This window comes from Heterocephalus glaber, unplaced genomic scaffold, assembly GCF_053883595.1.
Source record: "Heterocephalus glaber isolate CG9 unplaced genomic scaffold, H.glaber_assembly_v1.0 deba00001531, whole genome shotgun sequence".
In the NCBI taxonomy this organism is placed as follows: Eukaryota; Metazoa; Chordata; class Mammalia; order Rodentia; family Bathyergidae; genus Heterocephalus; species Heterocephalus glaber.
In genome coordinates, this window is record NW_028258329.1 from 12,943,557 (window position 1) to 12,967,460 (window position 23,904).

At 43.0% G+C, this 23,904-nt stretch overlaps 1 protein-coding gene across 2 annotated transcripts in view; it reads right to left on the reverse strand.

Moving 5' to 3' along the window:
* The window catches only part of Chd2 (chromodomain helicase DNA binding protein 2), a 145,517-nt gene extending 138,820 nt beyond the window's left edge, over window positions 1-6,697 (reverse strand). For both annotated transcript variants that reach the window (XM_087188349.1, XM_087188346.1), the window contains exons 1-3: window positions 6,347-6,697; window positions 4,116-4,187; window positions 3,524-3,605 (exon numbers count right to left, since the gene is read on the reverse strand). The gene's annotated coding sequence lies outside the window, so the exon portion shown is untranslated. The remainder of the gene's footprint in view (window positions 1-3,523; window positions 3,606-4,115; window positions 4,188-6,346) is intronic.
* Window positions 6,698-23,904: the final 17,207 nt, after the last annotated feature.

Below are 23,904 nucleotides of genomic sequence, written 5' to 3' on the forward strand. Positions count from 1 at the left end.
CATTAACATTTCTAAGAAAACTGTGCTTTTAAACCGTTAGAAAAAACTCTAGCATGATAATCTAAATTAGAATTATGACTACTGCACAGTACATACTCAAGATTTAGTTGCTTATATAGGAATACTCAATTTCAAATAATTAAGTTCCAAAAGGTAAAGGAGATTTTTTTGAAATAAGAGACCCACTGAGTATTATATAATATAAATCACAATTTATCAGATTTTAATGATACTTAAATGTTATATAAGCCCATATTGTATTGATAATATGAGATTCAAAATATAATTCAGTTTGAATTACACAGGCCAACTACTTTTAGACATAGGCAATTTGAAAATAAAAGTTTACATTTAGCTGGGCATGGTGGGACATGCCTGTAATCCCAGCACTGGGGAGGCTGAGGCAGGAGGATCCCAACAGTTGTAGGCCAGCCTGTGCTGGCGTGAGTTCAAGGCCAGCCTGAATTACACAGCAAGACAATGTCTTAATGAAACTAAGAAAAATGAAAAGAAAAATTTGCATTCAATCTGGAAGGGGACGGTAGCTGCTAAAATGCTAAAATCTCTGAAGGATAGAAATTTCTTAAAGGGAATTCAATAGAGTGTATCAGACATGCAAACTACAAATCCTCTTGTTTATAATCTTGGCCAGTTGCAAACATTACAAAAATATACACTTGACTTTACGTTAGATATATTTAATAAATTAGAAAAATCAATAATTGTTTTTATTGCAATATTCTAAATCTTCACTGTTTAAAAACAATCTCACGGGCCGGGGATTTAGCTCAGTGGTTTCACTGCCTGCTGTGCATGTGCAAGGACCAGAGTTCAATCCCTGGTACCAAAAAAATAAAACCAATCTCACACTCCAATTACTTTTTTGTAGGTATTTATATTATTTAATACTATTCTGGAATACCTAAAAATCAGTAACAAAATCAACTAACTATTATCTCAGGTCTTATATTATTCCAGTAGTTTCACCACAGAAATAACACATGATTTGCCATGTAAAAATTACAAAGTCTATATAAGATAATTTGATACTTACCATTTATATCCAACAATTTAAGAGCTAAGAGGGACTCTAAGAGATTATAAACTTAAAAATCAGCCGTACAAACTTGAAGATGAAGGTGTACATAATAAAATGTCAAGACTGCAGAGCTTGTTTACATTAGAAGCTATCTCCTGATTGCTGAATTAGTTAAATTCTACTCTATCACACATCTCTGATTAAAACAGAAGCTAGTCAGACATAGAGGTACACGCCTGTAAGCCCAGTATTCCGAAGGCTGAGGCAGGAGCATCATCAAGAGTTCAAGAGCAGCATGGGCTACATAGTAAGTTCAAGGCCCACCTGAACTACATAGCAACACCCTGTCTCAAAAAAAAGAAAGAAAGAAAATGAATAGTAGACCAAACTTTAAAAATTGTAACCGGGTGTGGTGATGCACATCTGTAATCCCAGCACTTGGGGGGCTGAGGCAGGAGGATCACTGCGAGTTCGAAGCCAGCCTGGACTACATAGTGAGTTCAGGGCCAGCCTGAACTACAAAGGGAGACCCTGCCTCAAAAAACAAAAAATAAATAAATAAATAAATAAGAATTGTATTTAAATTTACCTATTTCACATAATCTAGACTAAATGCCTTGTTCTGAGTTCAAAAAACCTTGTGATTAGCTATAGTACAGCTTTCATTTCTGTGGAATCTCAGTTTAATTTTTTAAAGTTATCAGAATACTAAATACAATCCAACCTAGTAACTATTTGATCAGATTTTTAGGACTCAAAAGTTATTTCAAAATGCTACAATAAAATAACAAGTATCCACTGCTTTGGTTCTTGAGAAACACTAGTAAACCTTTTTCATGAAATAAAAGTTTAAAGCAATACAATAGTATCTACTTATCTACTATGTATAGCTTACAGGTGATATAATTTTAACCTATGAATGACAGTATCTACATTAACATTTCTCTTCATGTGGCAATCAATTTTGTCCACTAGGTAAGACTGGCTCAAGCAATAAACAACAGAACAGTGAATATAAGCACTATTATAAAGATCCAAGTACATGTGGATCTTCCTAAAATGATTTATTATAATCCTTTATCTTGCTGGTTGTAAAAGCTGCATTTCATTATACTGGGAATTAATTTACAGCTTACTGTATCATGTGAAATGTCTTTAAAATTTTTGATACTAAGACAAAAGATTAAAATTCTTATTTAAAATTTCTAATTTAATGGATCAAATTATCCCTGATAGGCCATGATAAATATAGCACCTATTAATATTTAAACTTATGTTATGCCTCACATTAAAAAAATGCCAATACCCTGTCAGCTACGTAGAGAACACCCTAATCTTGGCATTCATGTTAAAGCTTCAGATGAAAGATGTTTTGATTTTTTGTATGTCCTATTCTTTGTTTTTGTATGTCCTACTCTTTTTTTTTTGTATGTCCTATTCTTAAAACACTGTAACTAAAATGTAACATTGAATTTTCTTTTGCACACAATACAAACTTGATCAAACTGGAGTAAATATTAAAAAGAAAAGTTAAGTCAAAGAAAGGCAATAAAAGCATTCCTCTTATCACCTATTTGAATCAATGGAACAAACTAACACCATCCAATGAATGTTGGTACTTTCCCCACATAATTTCAGATAAGTTAACTTGCCCTTAAAGTCATTTGCCTCCTCTTAAAATTTCCCAAACTACTTCTTATTATAGTTTATATTTCCTCTGGACAATCAACTTACTAGTAACAACTCGACATTAATTTCCAGATTCAGTGTTAACTTTGAATATACTTACACTTTTCCTTAAAAATATCAACAGAAGTATTTTCTTCATTCATGTATCTAGTTTTAAGATGTTAATGTATCAATCCCATAGTATGCTAAAGCTCTATTAAATATTGTACTTGAAAATTATTTCTACCTTTTACTCTTCAGAAGCAATTACTAAACTATAAATTAGAGAGCTCTTTAATATTCTAGTTACCTCAAAACAACTCATTTTTGTACTGGTTTATAAATAAACCAATGAAGATAAGTAAAATAAATACTTTAAACATAGTTAATAAAGCCAAGATATGAAAAGGCATTTTTAAAAGGTAGTTCTTTCAAAAACCCTAAGATCAGTAAGTACACTTAGACCATTCCCAATGTGATCTGTCTCACAGAAGTTTTAAAAAGGCTAAAGAACGTACCTTTCATACTGAAAAGACAATAATCTTGATGTTTACTACAGATTTAACCACAATTTTAAAGGACCATTTTATTGGAAAATACTAAATGTCTTACTATTGCACTGATAAAAATTGCATCGACAATGTTAAAACACAAGTTTTCTGATGTAAGATAAAGGAATTTGATGGGTCATTTCTCATCCTCTTTTTAAGAGATTAAAAAGTCCAGTTTGTTTCACCAACTAACTTTAATGATTTTTTTTTGCACATATGTTGCTAACTATTCAATTTCCAATGCTGAGTAAAAATATGTACTTACTTGCGATATAAAATACTTTCCAAAACACTTTCTTTATCCTCAGGGATAAAACTCTAATTTCTCAGTCTTCAAAAAGATGTACCTTTTGGGGAAAACAAACAATATTCTAAACAACTTATTGGTGAACCAATAAATACCACATAGAAATAAATGTCTTAAAATCTGATTATATGAAAAAATACTAAAATCCGTGGATAATTTTAAATGTTCTTATCTTCAACAAATGTATTTCTTTGAATATTTCGAATTTAAAATCATTCGCATGGTATACTCTGGTGATCAAAGGAAAAAATATCTTTAGTCCACGATTTTTCCCAAAATACAATGTGCTTTCCTATTCCCAAAATTAAACAAAGGTTTAAAAGTCTTTCAGTATTTTAAACTATTCAAGGGAACACTGCATTACAGTGGCTATGTACATCGTGAAAAGGCTCAGACTTTTTAAAATTATTTGATAGCACTTTTTTATGATGACTTAAAAATCAAATAATCACCGCTACTTGAAATGACTGTAAACAAAATCATCAAAAAACAAAACAGAAACCCAAGAAGCTCATTTTTTATGTCAAAGTAACAATATAACAGATCTTACCTGGGATAAAAGAGCTGTACATATTTGTTCGGAACCACCAGCAACCAAATTAATTTTAATCTTGTAAATTACCTTTAAAAAAAAAAAAGGAAGATGACATCAATGTTTTGATTTTAAAGAATTTGTTGGCCAAAGATTGTGTGATGAAATGACGAGAAAATATTCCAAAGACAGTATCTATAGGTAAATTTCAGAGATGGTTCACAGTAACACAACCTGCACGTTTATGGTCGCAATTATTCTTTTAATGTTTTATCAATCTTTGTTTTCTTCATCCCTTGGATGTGTTCGGAAATACTGGAGACTATCGCATTGGGATTTAAAAGAAATACAGAAAATTCAGGTCTTTGGACAGATTTAAAATCATGACCTTGCCTTTATTTTTCCTGTTTTGATGCCAGGCAATAAACAAAAACAAAGAAAAGTTTACCATTTAAAGACTGTAATCATCCCCAAATTTCCTTGACCACCTAGAGATATCTTTTACAGATATGAACAATTAAAAATTAACTCCTCCAAGAAAAACTGGTGAAGTTAAAATGGCCACTGGTTACTTTAAATTTTAAACCACAAGTTATCTGATCTCACCCAGTGGGATATTTGCTTTTTATTTTAAGTAAATCTAAAACTTTTAGTATCTGTGACCATAATTTTAAACCAGTCTTGAACATTTTCATTCTTTTTCCTCCCCCATTTACCACGTAAAAACACTTCATAATGTTAAACTACTGGCAATTATTTTTCCATTTTACTATCCGAAAACAATTCTAAATAACTAGAGTCTGAGTATCAATTTAAAACTACTTGCAGTGTTCAAAAATTTTAAAAACGTTGAAGAATCAAAATTGTTATTCAAACAAGTCTGTAAAAGCAAGATATGCGCAACTGATGTAATATATATGAAACCTACTTAAAAAAAAAAACTTTACTGAAAAAAATACCCTTACAAACATGGTCAACTAAACCAGTATCTTTGATTTCAGATGTACTATGCTAGTTTTCCCGAAAGTACTTTTACACAGATCTGCACCGTTAAAACACATAAGCTCTGCAAAATGAAGATAAATATATTCTACAATACACAAAGGTTTGTGCGTTTCTAGTTTTTTCTCCAAACCTTTAAACCTAAATTCCCCTCCAAACACGTTTTTTTAATTACAGGCTATGCGGAAAACTCTGTGATTTCTTGAAACCTGTATTTTTAACACAGTTCCGTTTTTAAGCCCACCTAGATTTTTATACATGCAACAAATATGGCTCCTCTCCATCGCCTATTACCGAGAGCAGTCCTACTTCAACATTTACACGAGAAAGTAACTTCACCAAGAGATCTGGTGTCAGAATATTCCTTGGGAAAAGTTTTTCCATCACGGCTTGCGATAATACACAATAATAAGATTATGAACTTCAACTTTTAAAGACTGGGAACTGACCTAAGTACGTTTTCACATTCAGGTGGGTGAAGTTAGATAACGGCTCCCTACGACCTTTTTTAAAAGTACCCAGCAGCATATTCAATCATATTCACCGATCAGGATGTCAAACGATCGTAGCATAATTCTCAGCAAAATAAAACTATCCTAATCGAACGTCATCACCTAGCCTCCTAAGGATCAAATCCCCTTCCATGAAAACACCTCTGGCGACTGGGTCTTCCGAATTTCTCCAACTCGCATTTTTAAAAGACCACCTTAGCGCCATAAAGGTTTGCTAAGTAGTAAGGATCTTCACATCTACAACCCTGCAGCCGTTTTTAAAATCAGCTTTGAAAGAGTTAAAAGCCAACACCCAATGGGGGGGGGGGGGACAAGTTATATTTTTGTTTCAAGGTAGTCAGGGTTCCATTGTTCTTTTAAAATTCAACCTCCCAGACGAGTTCTCACCTCACCGGAAAGAGATTAAAAAGCTCCTCCGACGGAGACCCTGAAAGGGGATTTTTTGTTTCGCCCTGAATATCCACACACCCGGCAGAACAGACAAGGGCTCCCGCCGCCGCCCCTCTCCCGGCGGGTGCGGGTCCCCAGCGAGGCCGACCCCGCCCGAGTCCCCTCCCGGCCGGCGACCCCGGCCCGCGACCCCCGCGCTCGCCCGCCGAGGCGCTCGCGACCCCCGGGGCTGTGCGGGGAACACCGCGGCCCGGCCCGCCGCCTCCTCCTGCCCGCGCGCTCAAGGACATTTTGCTTTTCCTCCCAAGGACAAAGGACAATAAAAGCAGCCGGGGAGCCACTCACCGGGTCCGCGCGGGGCCGCCGGCGCCTCTCGAGGGCCCGTCCTCCAGCCGGGCCGTCCGCGCGCGCCCGAGCCGCCCGCCCACGCCGGGCCCCGCCGCCGGGATCCCGGGGAGCCTCCGCGGCCGCTGCCGCAGCAGAGCTCGGGCGTCGCGGGCCTGGCCTCCCCGGCGCTCCGCCGCGGCTCCGACCCCGGCGCGCCGCCCGCCTCGCCTCAGCCGCCGCCGCCCGGCTCCCGCGGGCCTCGGAGCCGCCCGGGCGCAGCTCCCCGCCGGCCGAGGGACCCCTGGGCCGCGGGAGAGCGCCTGACAGCTCGAGGTGCTGCTGCCTCTCCGGCCATCTTGTGCCGTGTGTGTGGTGTCTCTGCCGTCTCCTCTCTCGGCTTTACTCCCTCCTCCTCCCCCTCCCCCCGCCACTCCACACAACATGGCCTCTTCGCTGCGGCGGCGGCTGCGGCGACGGCAAGAGCTCCGCGACGCTCCAACCCGCTCCCCTCCCCCACCCTCCCTGCCTCCCGCCCGCACCCCCCCTCCCGAGCCGCAGCGCGCAGGCGCGCTGCCGCCCGCCCGCCCCAGCCATTGGCTCCGAGAGCTTCCTGCCTTGGCTTCCCGGGAGCGGCTTCACGCAAGCTCGCTGGCGTCTTCCTCCCGCCCAACACCAATTGTTTCCATCCTATTGGCTAGTCCTGACCCCACCCCTTCCACCGCCTCCTCTCCGATAGGCTCGCCTTAGTGCCATTCACTGCCGTAGGCGTTTCTGGCTGTCCTGAGGAGTCCCGGATCTCGATTGGCAGATGATGAAACCTTTGGGTTTGCAATTGAGGTGTAGGTTGTCTCCCCGCAGTGCGGACCCTTCCGGGCTTACTGGGGGGGGGGGGGTTCTGGTGCAGGCTACGCCAGGCCAGGCCAGAGTACTAGTTCAGAAACCTACGTTTGATGGCTTCCCCTCTGAAAAAAGCTCAGAATTCGATGTTTCTAAGTTTAGATTGTTGTGTCTTTACAGAAAAAAAAAAAAAAAAATGACTGACAGGATGATGAACAAGCAAGACGCACACCCATAGCCCTTGGGCAAGCAGCCATATCCTCAAGATTTTTCTCCTAAACCACCAGACCTTCCTGCAGGGTCAGAGTCAGGACCAGTGGTTTTGTGACCAGCACATCCCCTCCCCCAGTGTCCCAGCAGAAATGCCATTGACCTGAGAGTTTAGAAGCTGCCAGTGGCCCTTGTGCACAAGCAGCAAGGGCTGAGCCTTAACAGGTAGGCCTCCTAATCCTGGGCTCCGCACTCTAGGGCAGTGTTGGTGAAAAGGTGGTTTGAACCTGAACAATCACAATCTGGCTGTGCAGCTTTCTCCTAGGCAAAACAAGCTCCTTTCCTTTCAGCAAATACCACTTTATTATTACTTCTTCCCGTTCAACCTACGCAGGAAAAAACGAAACCCTAAGCTTTTCTGAAATGAATGAGAAAAGAAAAAGGTCACACTCTCCTGGTGCCAATATTTATAGATCTTGCCCATTTTGGCAAGAGACCTGGAAAAAGACTAGGAGTTCAAGATCAGCCTGAGTGACATCGCAAGACTCGGCCTAAAACAAAATTTTTTAAAAAAGACAGTCCGTTAATTGTCTTGACTCAATGTGGCATCAGCCATTTAGGACAGCTAGGACTGGATCCCAAGTTTTCTGAATGTTCTTGGATCTTGGGTTTCCTGCTGTGTAACCTGGCCGTGTTCCACACTCATATATGTGGAGCTCTAAGTTGGCACACACATACACACACACACACACACACACGCACTTCAGTAAAAAATTTCCTCCATGTAATGTCCAGGAGACATTCCCTTAACCAGACTAGTGAATGCTATGGACTTGCAAGAGAATTTTTCTCTGACTGGCTGCTCCCTGAGCTCTTTCCATCCTCATTCCTTTTCCTGTGTTCTTGCCATCGTGTTGTTTACTCCCTGTTCCTTCCCTTCTTCCCCTCCTACCATTACCTGAAATCCATCCATGATTCTGCCTTTGTAGGTTCATCACCAAGGACTTCTGGGCCCGCAAAACGGGCCTGCACAGGCCTGCGCAGGCCTTCATTACAAACAGTAATGGGTGCCAGGCAGAGAGTTAACTGACTGAGTACCAGGCATTGTTCTAAACCCTCTGTGAGCCAGGCATGGTGCCACATGCCTCTACTCTCAGCACTACAGGAGGCTGAGGCGGGTAGATCAGAGGTCCAGGCCAGTCTGGGCAATCTAGTAAAAACCCTGTCTCAAGATAAAAACTTGACAAAGGAGTGGGGACTTAGCTCAGTGCAAAGGCCTTGGATTGGGTCCCCGATACTGCACACACTCCCAAAAAAGAAAAAACACTGTGGACTGTGTATTAACTCCATCAGTCACACAACACTCCAGTGAGAGGGTTCTTGTCCCTGTGTACTGCCCCTGTTAGGAAACTGGGGTACAAGGAGTTTGAGTAACTTTTCCAGCTCATACTGCTGAGAAGAGTGGAGTCAAGATTGAGCCCAGAGATGCCATCCCCAGCCCACTTTCTTCTGTTTCTCCCAGTTTCCTTCCAAAGGCTGTCCCATGAGCTGGCTGTAATGGTACATGCCCGTCATCCCAAGCCCTCAGGGCCTGAGCCAGGAATATCACAAGTTCAGGCTGGCCTCCAGCTCATTATGTAGCCCAGGCTTGCCTCGAACTTCTGGCAGTCCTCCTGCCTCAACCTCCTGAGTGCTGGGATACAGTGAGCACCACCACACTCAGCACTTTTTATATTTTTTATTTTGAGACAGCACCTCACTAAGTTGCCCAGGCTGGACTCAAACTTACAGTCCTCCTGCCTCAGCCTCTTAGAGTTCTAGAACTACAGATTCCACCACTCCATCTGCTCGCTCAGAGCTTCGAAAGAGCCTTTCAGGTTGTGCTTTTAATCATGAGCAACAACTAATACCAAACAGCTAAAGAAAGCATCTCACATATAGACCAATGAGACAGAAATAAATTCCACCAAAATACAGTCATGATCTTTGAGGTGGGGGCCCAAGATACACAACAGAGGAAGGACAGTCTCTTCCACAGCTGATAGTGGGAAAGCCACATATCCACATGTAGAAAAATGAAACGGAACCCCCACTTACACCCCCCACACACAAACCAGCTCAGATTACAGACTTAAAAGTAAGACCTGAAACTATAAAATCCTAGGCTCAACACACAGTGGGAAAAGCTCCTGACATTGGTCACACCAGATTTCTTACATATGACACCAAAAACACAGGAAACAAAACAAAGAACAAGAAGGGGGCCTACATAAAACTAAAAACCTGCTCAGCAAAGGAAAGAATCAAGATCCTGCAATGGCCACCTATGTAGTGTGAGCTAATAATGTACAAGCTACATATCTGAGAAGGGGTTAATTTCCAAAATATACAAGGAGCTCCTACCACTCAGTAGGAAAGAAGAGCAGTAACCTGATTTTTCAAATGGACAAGAGCTTGAACAGATACTTCTCCAAAGAAAATATATAAATGATCAACGAATATATAAAAGATGTTCAGTATCTGCTGGGAATGGTCATGCGTGTTTGTAATCCCAGCCCTGAAGGAGGCTGAGGCAGGAGGATCACAAGGTTGAATGCTACCTGGGCAAGTTATCGAGACCCTGTTTCAAAATAAAAAAGGGCTAAGGATGTGAAGGTCCTGGGTTCAATCCCCAGTACTGATTTAAAAACTCAATATCATTACAATATCATTAATTATCAGAGAAGCACAAATAAAAACCGCAATATCACCTCATACCTTTTAGAATGAATATTATTCACCTAATGCATGAAATATCATTTTATTGTTTTCAAAAGGGACACATTGAGAAGTGTTGAATATGTCCTCTACCTTGACTAAATGGCATCACGGATGTTTGCTTCTGTCCAAACTCATCAAATTGTACACAATAAGTATGTGTGGAAGCCAGGCATGGTGGCACATGCCTGTAATCCCAGCACTCGGGAGGCTGAGCCAGGAGGATTGCTGTGAGTTTGAGGCCAGCCTGAATTACATAGTGAGACCCTGTCCCCCCCCCAAAAAAAAACTGTGGTTCTTCAAATGTCAATTATATCTCAATAAAGTTTTTAAAGAAATAAATCATACATGTTTTACAGAGTCTTTTTAAAAATCTCTGATATGAAAGACAAGGACCAATGCAAGCAAAAAAAAAAGAAAAAGCTAGCTTGTAGGAAAAGCAGACCATAAAGGGAAAAAAGCTACAAAAAATTATCAGAATTTTCAAAAGGAAAAGAAATGATGTTGTATTCATGGATCAAGAAAATGATGTGATGATGCCAGGCGTGGTGGTACATGCCTGTAATCCCAGCACTCGAGAGGCTGAGGTAGGAGGACTGCCCTGAGTTCAAGGCCAGCCTGAGCTCTGTAGTAAGTTCAAGGCCAGCAGGAACTAGATAGTGAGACCCTGTTTCAAAAAAAAAAAAAAAAAAAAAACAGGGGCCAGGGATTTAGCTCAGTGGTTATGCCACCTGCCTTGAAAGCACAAGGACCTGAGTTCGATCTAAAAAAAACCAAAAAACAAAACAAACAAAAAAGAATTATATGATGGGGCCGGGGATTTAGCTCAGTGGTTCTGTTGCCTGCCTCACAAGCTCAAGGTCCTGAGTTTGATCCCCAGTACCAAAAAAAAAAAGAATTATATGATGAAAAGAAATACTTTAAAAAACCAAAAATAGCTCCTGGAAATAAAAAATATTACAGAAATGGAAACTCAATAGGGGAAATGATAAAGGTGGAGAAAACTCATAGAAGATTAAGCAAAAAATACAGATAGTAGGAGAGAAAATTGAAAGACAAAGCATGAAGGCTCAACATCTGAAAAACAGACTTCTAGAAAAAAAGAAAAAGAAAAATAATCAATAAAAAGAATCTCAAATAAATCAAGAAGTTTTTCCTATGATTGAGGGATATGGTTTCTAGGTGGAAAAGCCAGATCAGTTAAAAAGGTTAGCAAGTACACCAAAGCCCACCATTGTGAAATTCCAGGACACAGATGACAAAAAATTCTGTTGATTCTATAAGCTTCAAGAGAAAAAGAAAAGTCATATACACAAAACCAAATGAAAATGACTCAGACTCATCAACACCACCATTGCAGTCAAGAAGATAGAGAAGTAATCCCTTAAAACACCAAGAGATCCCAAGCACAATGGCGCATGCCTATAATCCCACCACTCAGGAGGCTGAGGCAAGAGGATTGCCATGAGTTTGAGTCCAGCATGAGCTACACAGTGTGTTCAAGGCCAATCTGAACTATATAAGTGAAACTTTATCTCAAAAAATAAAAATAAAAGGCAGGAATGTGATTTTCAGCAGAATTTTTTATACCTAGCTAAATTATCTAGTAAGTACAGGATAGAATGGAGATAGTTTTCATGCCAGATCTCACAAAAGTTACCTCCCATGCATGCTTTCTAGAGAAGCTACTGCAGGAAGGATACCATGAAGGACTAAACAAGGAAAAAGGGACTCAAGCGAAAGAAGAAAGAGGAGAGGCAGTGCAGAAAGGAGACAAGCAGAATCCCAGAGGATGGTGCAGAAGGTCCTGCGAGGCGGCTGTGCCCACCAGTCACACTGGCACAGCTTCACCCAATGGGTGGACCTGCTGAGAACCGTTGCCACCCGCTGTGCCCTCCTGTTGTTCCTTCTGCTCACCTGGGGACCAAGCATCCAAGTGAACTTACCAGATTCTAATCCGCCCATAACCTATCTTGGACCATGTGGTGCTATAATCTCTCCCCCTACCCGTGTTGCTGCGTGTGTCCCCTTAGAAGTCTTATTTCTTCCCGCAGGGGTTTTCTGCTGTGCTCTAGTCCTCACTGACCACAGAAGCAAATAAAAATAGAGCCCCATGCTCCACGACCACCTTCCTGCCACCCACCCGACGTCACCCTCCTGCCATCGTCCTGCCAGCGCCCTATGCCCTACGGCTGCTGCACTGCACGTTCCCAGGGTTGCGGCCGGACACTGCCCGGGAGAGGCCTGGAGAATCTCCAGGAGCGGATCCGGGCTGCAACCTGCAGGCTGTTCTGTTTGTCTCCTCTTGGGAGCCTCTCTATCTGTGACAGTACTGTGCTGTCACCCCAAGGGGTGCGCCAGCCACTCAGTTGTTCACATTTAAGTGAGTATTGTTCAGGGGTACCTGTGTGCATGACTTTTTAAACTTTATAAAGAAAAGCAAGGAATGATTAACTAAAGCTGAGGAAAGCGAGTAACCTCTGGTGAGTGATCTGAAAACTTAAGAGCCCCCAGGAGAGAGGCTGGGGATTTAGCTCAGGGGTTTGGGCGCAAGGACCCTAGTTCAATCCCCGGTGCCAAAAAAAAAAAAAAGAGTCCCCAGGAGCTTCAGATACAGTTAACAGTTTATTTCTTTTCTTTTTGTTAATATTTAAATTTTATTAGTACATTTTTGCAGTACATAATGATTACATTCATTGAGGGGAGTTGGTATGTGCACATAACACGTTACAGATTCTTTTTTGTTCAGTTGTTTTTGTTTTTGGTTTGGTTTGGTTTCATTTGGTTTTTTGAGACAAGGTCTCACTGTGTAGTTCAGGCTGACCATGAACTCATTGGAAGGCCCAGGCTGGCCAAGAATGAGTGGTGATCCTCCTGCCTCAGCCTCTTGGGTGCTGGGATTATAGGTGTGTGCCACCATGCCTGCCAGGAATATATATCTCTATCTATATACATGTATATGATCTGTGAGTGTATTATATATATAAAGATACACAAATATGTGTTTATGTGTGCACTTTATACCTTCCTCAGACTTGTTTTATTCCAGGCATATGCCACCTGCCCAGTGTGAGACTAAAGAAATCTTTAGTTACTCTTAGAAAAATGCACAGGACACATTTCTAACATCTTGAGGGGTGCGTAGACAACCCCACCCACCATATGCAGATGTTTCCAGCAGGGGACCATTTTTCTCAACTGAACTCAGATGTCCATTTTGAGGGGAAACCATTCCACTAGCACAACTTTACCAAAATGCTCTTTCCCTCTACTGAGGAAAGCCTGATGGTACTCAGCTCCAAAATACAGGACCAGGAACCAAATGTACCACGCCTAAGACACACAAAATACAAGAAACAGGTTTGTAAGGGTAGACAGCAGGCAGCAAACTCGGTGATTCTCGGGACCCAGGAGACAAAGGCGATCCGCCTTCTTAGTGGGGATGGCCTGGCCTCAAGGCTGCAGGGGAAAACTGCAAAATCCAGGACCTCCCCCACGGAGAGGACAGAGTGCCAGCCCGGGGAGGGCAAGGCTCCTAGAGTTACCAGGGCACAGTACCAGAGGGAACATGAAGCATTTTTTAAAAATTGATAGATTGATAAAAATGTAAAATATCTCTTCTTTAAAACTGTGAAGCTGGACATGGTGGCACACATCTGTAATTCCAGCACTCAGGAGGCTGAGGTGGGAGGATCACCATGAGTTGTAGGCCGGCCTGGGCTACATAGTGAGTGCAAGTCCAGCCTGAACTACATAGCAAGACCCTGCCTCAAAAATAAAATAAAATTAAATTAAATTAAATTAAAACTGTTAAGAAGATAGGTGTGGTAGCACATGACTATAATTCCAGCATTCAGGAGACTGAGGCAGGAATATTGCTGTGAATTCAAGGCCAGCTCGGGCTACACAGTGAATTCAAGGACAACCTAGAATATGTAGTGAGACTCTGTCTCAAAAAAAAGTAAAAAATAAAAACTTTTAAAAAATGAAAAGAGGACCAGGGATTTAGCTCAGTGGTTTTGCAGCCTGCTGTGCAAGTGCAAGGACCCAAGTTCGATCCCTGGCACAAAAAAAAAATTTAAAAATTAAAAAAAAAAAAAAAAAGAAAAAATAAACCACAGACTGGGACACATATTTGCAAATCATGCATCTGATTTACTTTGTATCCCGAATATATAAAAAAAGCCTTCATATTCTTTTAAAATCATAATAAGTGTATTTATCATTGTTATTCTCTATATTTGTTACCAAAAATTATTTTCCCATAGAAGTGTTTTTATATTTTCTTAATTAATATCTACTTGTATTCCATTAAAATAAAAATATTTATGGGCTGGGGATTTAGCTCAGTGGTTCCAGCGCCTGCCTTGCAAGGGCAAGGTCCTGAGTTCAATCCCTGGTACCAAAAAATAAAATAAAATAAATAAAATAAAATAAAATAAAAAAATTTTTAAACCTTCAACATTCAACAAAAATAAACACACTATTTTTTTAAATGTTCAAAAAATTTGAAGAGGCCTGAGAATTTAGCTCAGTGGTTCCACTGCCTACCTTGCAAGTGCAAGGTCCTGAGTTTGATCCCCAGTAGCAAAAAAAAAAAAAAAAAAAATTGAAGAGACAGATCACCAAAGAAGGTAAGTAAATAGTAAGCAAACACATGAAAAAGTGCTTACTCCTATGAGTCATTAAGGAAGACTACGTTTACATGGTAGAAAAGCTGAAAATTAGAAAGACCACCCCAAGTGTTGGTGAGGAAGGACATGGAACAACTGGAAGTCTCACACTTTGGTGGAAAAAATATAAAATAATGTAGCCACTTTGAAAAAGTTGGAGCCAGGATTGGTGGTACAGGCCTGTAATCCTGGCACTTGGAAGGCTGAGCCAGGAGTATCACCATCATTTTGAAGCCAGCCTGGGCTACACAGCAAGTTAAAGGCCACCCTGAACTACATAGGGAGATCCTGTCTCAAAAAAAAAAGTTGGATTTTTGTTTGTTTGTTTAAACTTACTTACCTTATGATCCTTCTCCTCAGTGTGTACCCAAGTGGCATATCTATAAAATGAAATACTATGCAACAGTAAAAAGGAACAAGCTATTGATACATGGAGCATGGGTGAGCCTCAAGAAGAAATTTTGCTGAGTAAAAGAAACTAGATAAAAGAGTACATCCAGGGGCTCGGGATTTAGCTCAGTGGTTTCGCCGCCTGCTGTGTAAGCGCAAGGACCTGAGTTTGATCCCTGGAAACAAAAAAAATTTAAAAAATAATTTTAAAAAATTTTTTAAAGTAAAGGGCCAGGGATTTAGCTAAGTGGTTCTGATGCCTGCCTTGAAAGCAGAAGGTCCCAAGTTCGATTCCCCCCATACCAAAAAGATAAAAATAAAAGGTAAAAAGGGCTGGGGAAGTAGCTCAGCATGCCCTGGGTTCCATCCCCAGTTCTGTGGGGGAACAAAAAATCCTAAATCACTCCATTTATATAAATTTTTAAAAACGCAAATAAAATGTAGATCTGTGCTTGGGCTGCATGAGGGTGAGGGGTGGAAGAGAAAGGAGGGAGGGGGAGATTCCAGAGACCTGAGGACACTATCTAGGGTGACAAATGTGTTCATTACCTTGTCTGTGTGATGGTTTCTCAGAACTCTAAGTGTGTGAAACTTACCACATTGTACGCCTTATTTTTATTTCCTATCTATCTATCTATCTATTGGTTTTTTGAGACAGGGTCCTGTTCTGTAGCCCAGGTTGACCTCAAACTGATGGTGATCCTCCTGCCTTAGCCTTCCAAGTGCTGTGATCATGACACCCAGCTAACTTGTACACTTTAAGTGCACGTAACTTACTGTGTGCCAGCTGTACCTCAAAAAGCTTGGTGTTTTGTTTTGCTTTTGGTACCGGAGATCGAACTGGGGACCTTGCGCTTGTGCGGCGGGCGCCGGAACCACTGAGCTAAATCCCCAGCCCCAAAAAGCTTGTTTCTAAAGAAATTCCGTAAGGGTTTGTTTCTTTTCTGCTGGACCATCCTGTGAAGATTGTGGTCTGAAAACATTTATTCCAGTTTATTGTCTTTTTAGCACACGGGTATTTTGCTCTTTGCTTTTGTTTCAGTTTTTAGTTTTTTAAATGGTGCCAGGTTCAAAATTTGCAAGAAGGTACACAAGGGTAAACAGAGAATCCCTTCCCACCTCTGTCCCATCCCGCCGGCCGGTCTCTCTGAAAATAGCCCGTGGAAGGAGTTTCCAAGGATACCTCAGGTTTTATTACAATGCACACGCTACTAAGATGAACTAGAATGTGGCTGTACTCTATCTGTTGGTTCAAAGACTTCCGGCTCAGGGCGTGTTCGGCCTTGCACAATCCCTGAGACCAGGCTGTCCCGTCCTCCTCTAAAAATATCACCGCCTGTCCTGAGTGTCTCTCTCCGCCCTGACCTTGCTCTTGCGCTAATGCTGACCAGTTGCTTTTTGATCTCTCAGCGCGGGGCTTTCCTGACATCTACACCGTGCTTGTTGCTGTCCATCTTCTGCCATTGCCTTCCCCAGCCAGACAGGCTCGCAGCTGGAGACGCTAGGGGCTCATAGTTTAGGCTTGGAGGGGGGCAGACGCCAGTCAGCATCCGGGGCGTGACTCCACCAGCCTGGCTGGCAAAGCAGAGGTCTCAGGTGTGAAGGTGGCCGCAACGTGGGTCATCCTGACACAGCAGGTTTCGTCCTTCCAGGTCCCTGCCTGCGGCCGCCTGCCCTGAAAATCTCAGAAGACAACGGAGAAAGCAATGGCAGCTGCTGGGAACTTTACTTCCGCTCTTCCGCTCTCTGGGTGCAGTGGTGATTCAGGTGCAGGCGCTGCGAAGAAAGGAAGGGGAGACAGCAGAGTCCCCCCCCCGCCCTGCAGCCCCCATGCGCCCACCCTCCGGGATGAGGGGCCTAAGAGCTGCTTAGAAAAGACTGCACATTGTGCAGCTCTGGGGGTTTGCAGTTGTGGTTGTGTTTGTTATACCCAGGCAAGCCCTTCGCATCCAAAACCATTAGTGGAGCTTCTCTGGAATCCTTGGCCAAAATCCCAAGGCAGAATCCTAGGGTCCAAGACCATTTCCATCAAGTTCACGTTTTCCTTTGCTGTAGGAACTTCTTTCTTTTCTTTTTAACCAGCTCCCCACCATACTTCCAATGGCCACATTTCATCTTCCCTGGATCCCTGCAGTGAAGTATTACAGTTGTACAGTTCCCAATCTGGCCTTGGCTTGCTGAAAGAAAACTTTGTATGTATTTTGTAAGGCATAGAGTCTATATTGTAATGATGTCCTATGCAAAAAGAAAAATTTAACGAAATTGTAAATTTTATTGTTTTAACATGTATGCATGTTTAGTGATGTTTACATTTTGAAATAAAGTTTATGATTCATTAAAAAGAAAGAAAAGACTGCACAATACTGCAGATTTGTGTGTTTTATGGGGGGGGTTACTGGGCATGGAACCCAGGGCCTTGTGTGTGGTAAGCGAATGCTTTCTGACTGAGCTACATCCCGCCCCAATGCAGGGTCTTGAAACAAGGAACCACTACTCCCTATTTAAATTTTTGGTATTTTGTTTATCAGGGATATTTTGACAGTAACTTGAACTTTTTTTTAGTTTTTTTGATACAAATTCTCACTATGTAGTCCGGGCTGGCCTTGATGCTCAGGATGGCATCAAACTCCCAGTGATCCTCCTGCCCCAGCCACCCGGAGTGCTGAGATTATAGGCATGTGCCACCACACCCAGCTAAAAAATGTTTTAACTTTTTTTCCTCCTCCCTTCTTAACTGTTAAAAATATTATGATTGGGGCTGGGCTGTAGTTTAGTAATAGAGTGCTTGTCTAGCATGCACAAAGCCCTGGGTTCAATTCCCAGTACCACAAAAATAAATAAATAAAATTACATTAAATTCTTATTTGTTTTGGGGCTGGGGGTGTCCCCCAGTGGTACACACATAATATGTCTTGATTACCGAGTTTTTCGATATGTGTTAAATGTCCCTGTGTCAAGCACCTCTCTTGCCTTATCCTAACCCTAGCCCTGCCAGTACATGAAGAATCAGAAAAAACATGCTACAAACCCAAAGACTATGGTTCTGACCTCATCAGCTTTATCATGAAGCTTCAAGACCTGGGCCCCCTAAGGATCAAAAGAGGTAATAAGGGGACAACACTTTGGGGATGCAAGGTAAAGACATTTTAAAACACCATTGTGCTGGGCCAGGGATTTAGCTCTGTGGTTCTGCCTCCTGCCTTGCAAGCTCAAGGTCCCAAGTTTGATCCCCAGTACTGTGGACTAGTCATTAAGGACTCTCTTAGCATTAATTTGTAGCATTTATTTTTTTTTCTCATGCAATTAGATAATTTATTTGTGAGATTTCAGTAGTATTTCATCAAAAATAGTGTTATGTGGGCCACACCTGTAATCACAATACTATTGCAGGCTGAGGCAGGAGGACTGCAAGTTCAACCCCAGCCTGGGTAACTTATGGGCCTAGTGAGGCCCTATCTCAAAATTTAAAAAAGAACTTTAAAGGGCTGTTCTGAGGATATACCTCAGTGGATAGGCTCCATCATTCGTGGGAAAGAAAGAAAGAATCACTGTTATTCTTACTACTTATTTTAGGTATTTTCTTTTGTCATAACAATTAAAATCAGAGGAGATAAACTATTGAAGGAGATCTATTTTTTGCTTGTTTGCTTTACTTAAAATGACCAAGGGGTTTTTTATCAAAGTTTCAAATTTCATGTATCTGTATAACTTAATGTAATTTTTTGCAACTCTCCTGTGTGGGTATTCTTGTATCCAAGATTTTTGGGTTTTGTTCTTGCTTGTTAAGCAGGTGTGTTATCCATGAGAAAATGAAAAAAATCTGCAAATTACAATGTGTTCTTCCCCCTCCCCCTCCCCCTCCCTCTTCTTCTTGGCAGTTCTGGGCTACATCTCCAACCCTTTAGAGTGGACATTTGACTTATGAACTTCATTCGTTTGCAGGCCTGATTGTAACTCACGCTGGTCAGTTGAAGGCTCAGGCTCCTCTACACAGCCTTCAGAGTCTCTCTCCTGTGTACAGGCCGACCTCAGCTCACAGAGACACTGACCAGGATTTCTCAGTTAACCCCACACTGGAAAGGATGTTGTCAGGTTCCCTCCAGAGCTCTTTAAGGGTTCAATCTGTATCTGAGACCATCTGGAAGCACAAGTGGCCAGGTGGCATTCAGGTAGTAACTCAAGACTTTGGTCATAAGTTAAAACTAAAATTCCAGTTGTAACCCAAGTCGTTCATATGTCAGGCCAATCGTAACTCGAGGGTCCACTGTATTTGTTTTTATTTTGAGACAGGGCCTCACTAAATCAGGAAGTTGCCCAGGCTGGGCTGAAATTTTCCATCCTCCTGCCTCAGCCTTCCAGAGTATGGGATCACAGGATTGCACCACCACCCCAGCAGCTCTTATTAGGGTCCAAAGAGCCTGTAGCAGTCCGTCCCTCCTCTAAAACACAGACGGCCCGCCCACCTTCTTGGCCCCTGCACACCCCGCCCACTGTGCAGAGGAGCAGGCCAGCTGGAAGCCTTTGCACACATCTGTTTGCACGTGTCCCACCCACCATCACACTCAGTCACAATTCTGCAGTGACCTCAGCTGCTCTGACCCCTGGGCACCTGTCCGTCCGGCTGTTTTCGTTCTGGAGAAACCATCCCCTCCCACTGGAGACACGCTGGCCACTTCCGAAGCTGCACCTGTAATGTTTTGATATCTTCAGGGTCCGAACCGAAACCCATCTCACCTTTCATTTACATCTTCTCACTGTTGGTCTGGTCCAGCTAGCAGGGGAAACAGGACTTGGACCTTTGCAGGGATCTCCCTTTAACTCTGTCAATTTCCTCTGTTGTTTGTTTTCTGTCTCACTAGTTACTACTGTCATTCTTATTTTTAAAGAAAATACCATAGGTTTACATTGCTCTTAATTTTAGTCCTTTCTCCTTATTTATTTAGGAAGCTATCATGTTTATCTTCTCAGGCTGTGAGCACGCTGAGGGCAGGCATTCCACCAGTTTCTTTGGGGTCCTTCCCAGGGTGCGGAGGCACCGCCCCCCCGCCCCCCCCCCCCACTGTTCAGGAGCAGGGCCGTGGGCTGCTGTCCCAGCTACTGCAGAGACCTAGGCAGGAGACCGAGTCCCGGAGTCCACGCAGCGGGGGAGCAGCGAGAGTAGAGAATCTGCTGCCCACGAGGGCGGCAACACTGGCATCAGGGAAGCGGCCGTGGCTAACTCGAAGCAGAACGGGACAGACGCCTGCACTGAGGCTCCGTGCTAAGGGTGCCGCGGGGCCCAGGGACGGAAGAGCAGGACGAAGCCCTGGGGACTGAGGGGGCACCGGGAGCAGGGCACGGCTCCGGGCAGTGCCAGGCTGCAGTCCTCGCTCTGGTCGGGACCTGCTACACCTCGGCGATGGGCAGAGGGGGTACCTCCTGCCCGACAGAGGTCCAAGCTCCCTGCGCGAGTGTCCATCGTGTCCCCCATGTCTCGCGAGCAAGTCCCCCAAATGCCTCCTCATCTCTGCCTGCAAGAGCTTTCACCTGCGATGCTGACCAGGGCAGTAGCTGTCACATTGGTTTGTCGCGTGCCTGTGTGTATGCGCGCGCGTGTGTGGTAGTAGGGGTTAAACTCAAGGCACTCTGCCAGTGAGCGACATTCCAAGCCCTTTTTATTCAAGACAGTGTCATGGCATACTGCCGAGGCTGCCTTTGAACCTGTGATCCTCCTGCCTCAGCCCCCCAAGTAGCTGAGATTACAAGCATGTACAGTGGCACCCTGCTTGTTTTGCTATTTTTTCCTTTTCTTTTTTACTTACCAGTGAAAGGGAAATGCCCAAAATATAAAGAAGAAAAAAAATATATATAAAGAATAAAGAAAATAGGTACCGTGTAATGATCCTCAAATTAGCTAATAAACTTCTAATTTTAAAAAAATATTTAGGCAGGGGATTTAGCTCAGTGGTTCTGCTGCCTGCCTCACAAGCACAAGGTCCCGAGTTCGATCCCCAGTACCAAAAAAAAAAAAAAAGATCTAGCAGTCGGGAGGCTGAGGCAGGAGGGTGCCAGTAAGTTCCAGGCCACCCTGGGGTACATAGTGAGTTCAAATCCAGCTTGAACTACATATCAAGACTGTCTTAAACAAATAAACAAACAAAATCTAAGTGTGAGAGCACAGGCCTGTAATCCCAGCACACTGGGAGGCTGAGGCAAGAGGATGGGCAATTTTGAGCCCAGCCTGGGTAATTTAAAGAGACTCTGTCTCAAAGTAAAAAAACAAAGACAAAGAGCTAAGGATGTAGCTCAGTGGAAAGGTCCTAGGTTCAAGCCACAGCTGCATAACCAAAAACAAAAAACTAAATTAAACTAAAAAAACCCCACAAAACTCTACATAATAAATAACTCATATTGCTTTTTTTTTTCTTTTTCTTGGTACCAGGGATCGAACTCAGGACCTTGAGCTTACGAGGCAGACGGCGGCACTACTGAGCTAAATCCCCAGCTTGTATTGCTTTTGACAGGATAAACTATCATACTGAGTCTAACAGCACTTAAAATATACAGAACTGATAAAACAAGGAAATGATTACATAACTTGCAGGTCTTGGAGATCAGAAAACATTGTATATAACTTCGATGGCACCAGGCAGCTACCTTAGATTGTATTGAAAACCATGAAAAAGAGACCACAGGATCCCAGGGTCTTCCGGTTCCGGTGGGCGGGGCTCCGAGCAGGGGCTGGCCAGGAGACCCCGGGGCATGGAAGCCACAGCCCTAGGGAGAATCAGAGCCCCAGCCAGCCAGGCACTTCTGGAAATGTTCCCTGCTGCAGTCTTCACACTTCCTCGACAAATGTTCCTATGTAGCCCATTTGTTCAAATGAATGATAATGGAAAAAAGAATTGCTTTATCACAGCTAACTTTACTCCCAACAATTATTTCAAGAAAAGCAGAGGAAAGAAGCTGCTTCCAAGAACCTTTAGCCCTCCTTTCTCATCGTCATTCCATACAGAATGACTAAGGGACCCACAGGGGACTTGGACACCTGAGGATTGGCCACTCGTGACCCACAGTACACACAGGTGAGCTGGGTTCAGTGGTGTGCACCTAAAACCCCAGCTACTCAAGATATTAAAACATAATATTTTGAATGTATAAACCTAGTGGGATGGTATATATAAACAGAGATGGTAATTACAAAGTAATAATCTTAAACTATGCAAGTATTATGGTTAGTAACATTTTGAAACCATGCATAGATAGATAAGGTTACTACATGTAGACATAGATAAATAACAGACAAGCCAGGCGTGGTGGCACATGCTGTAATCCTAGCGCTCTGGGAGACTGAGGCAGAAGGATCACCAACTCTTGTCCTATCTGGGCAATTTAATAAGATCCTGTCTCAGAATTTTAAAAGCCGCAGGTAGGGATATAGTTCAGTCCAAAGGCCCAGACATGTAGACCCTGTGGGCTGATATATGTCACTCCATGTTATAGTCAACTCCACAGCAAAGATGGGACTTTAGAAACCCCATGAATAAATAACCTCTATGAACCTAGGTTATAAGACACCAGCCCCTACAGATGGTCCAGAAAAGTGGATTCCTTGAACACTGGTATATGCAAGGGATGTTCACCATACATATTAACTGAGTAAAGGCTCTGAGAAATTCTGTAGTAAATAGCTTGTTAAATTTTCCTTTCCCCAAAGTGTATTAGTATTTCCATTATTTCACTCCTAAAATTCCATATACAACCATGCCTGGTGTTGCACACTTGTAATCCCTGTACTCTGGAGGCTGAGGCAGGAGGATCGCTGGGAGTCTGAGGCCAGCCTGGGCTACACAGTGAGTTCAAGATCAGCCTGAGGGGCTGGGAATTTAGTTCAGTGGTTTTGCCGCTTGCCTCGAAAGCAGAAGGTCCCGAGTTTCGATCCCCAGTACCAAAAAAAAAAAAAACAACCCACATAAAACAAAACAACTCCATATATACCTCAACAGCTACTGAGAGCTTTACAACTACTGTGTTTTCAGAAAACACATCTGCTGTGGTTTGAATGTGTCCTTAATCTTAGCCTTCCCAGCCTCTTGCAGTATGAGAAATAAACTCTTGTGTGTGTGAGTCGCCCAGTATGTTGTCACAGCAGCTAAACACATCAAGGCGACGCCGTTAGAGATGAGCCAGCCCTGGCCATCTTCCCAGGGGCACAGATCACAAAGCCAGCTGTGGTCCCCGGCTCTGGTGTTGTCCCCAGCAGCCTGTCCAGTGTCCCCGCCCACCTCACCTTCCCGGAGCAGAATCCAGACCCACCCACTCCTCTTGCCAAACCCGTCACTTCCAGGGGACTCAGCTTAGTGTCGGGTGCGCTTCATGACAAGGTGCCCTGGCCACCTCGCGTCCACCCCAGCCTCCCCCCTATCTCTCTGCCAGCGGGCCTAAGGCTGGCAGGGAGCTGAGAGCTGGGTCTGACAGAGCAAGCTGGACTCCACGCCCCACTGGTCTTTGACCCCTGATCCTGGACGTTTTTCTGATTTCTGGAAGCCTGTTGTTCTCGTTGTTATTTTTCACATTTCGGTGTATGAAGAAGCTATTACTTCTTCAGCCATGACTCCCGGACCCCTTCCTTTCCTGGGTGGAATGAATGGATCCTTCCTGTGGATTTTGGTGGCTATTTATTTATTTATTTTTGGTACTGGGGATTGAACTCGGACCTTGCACTTGCGA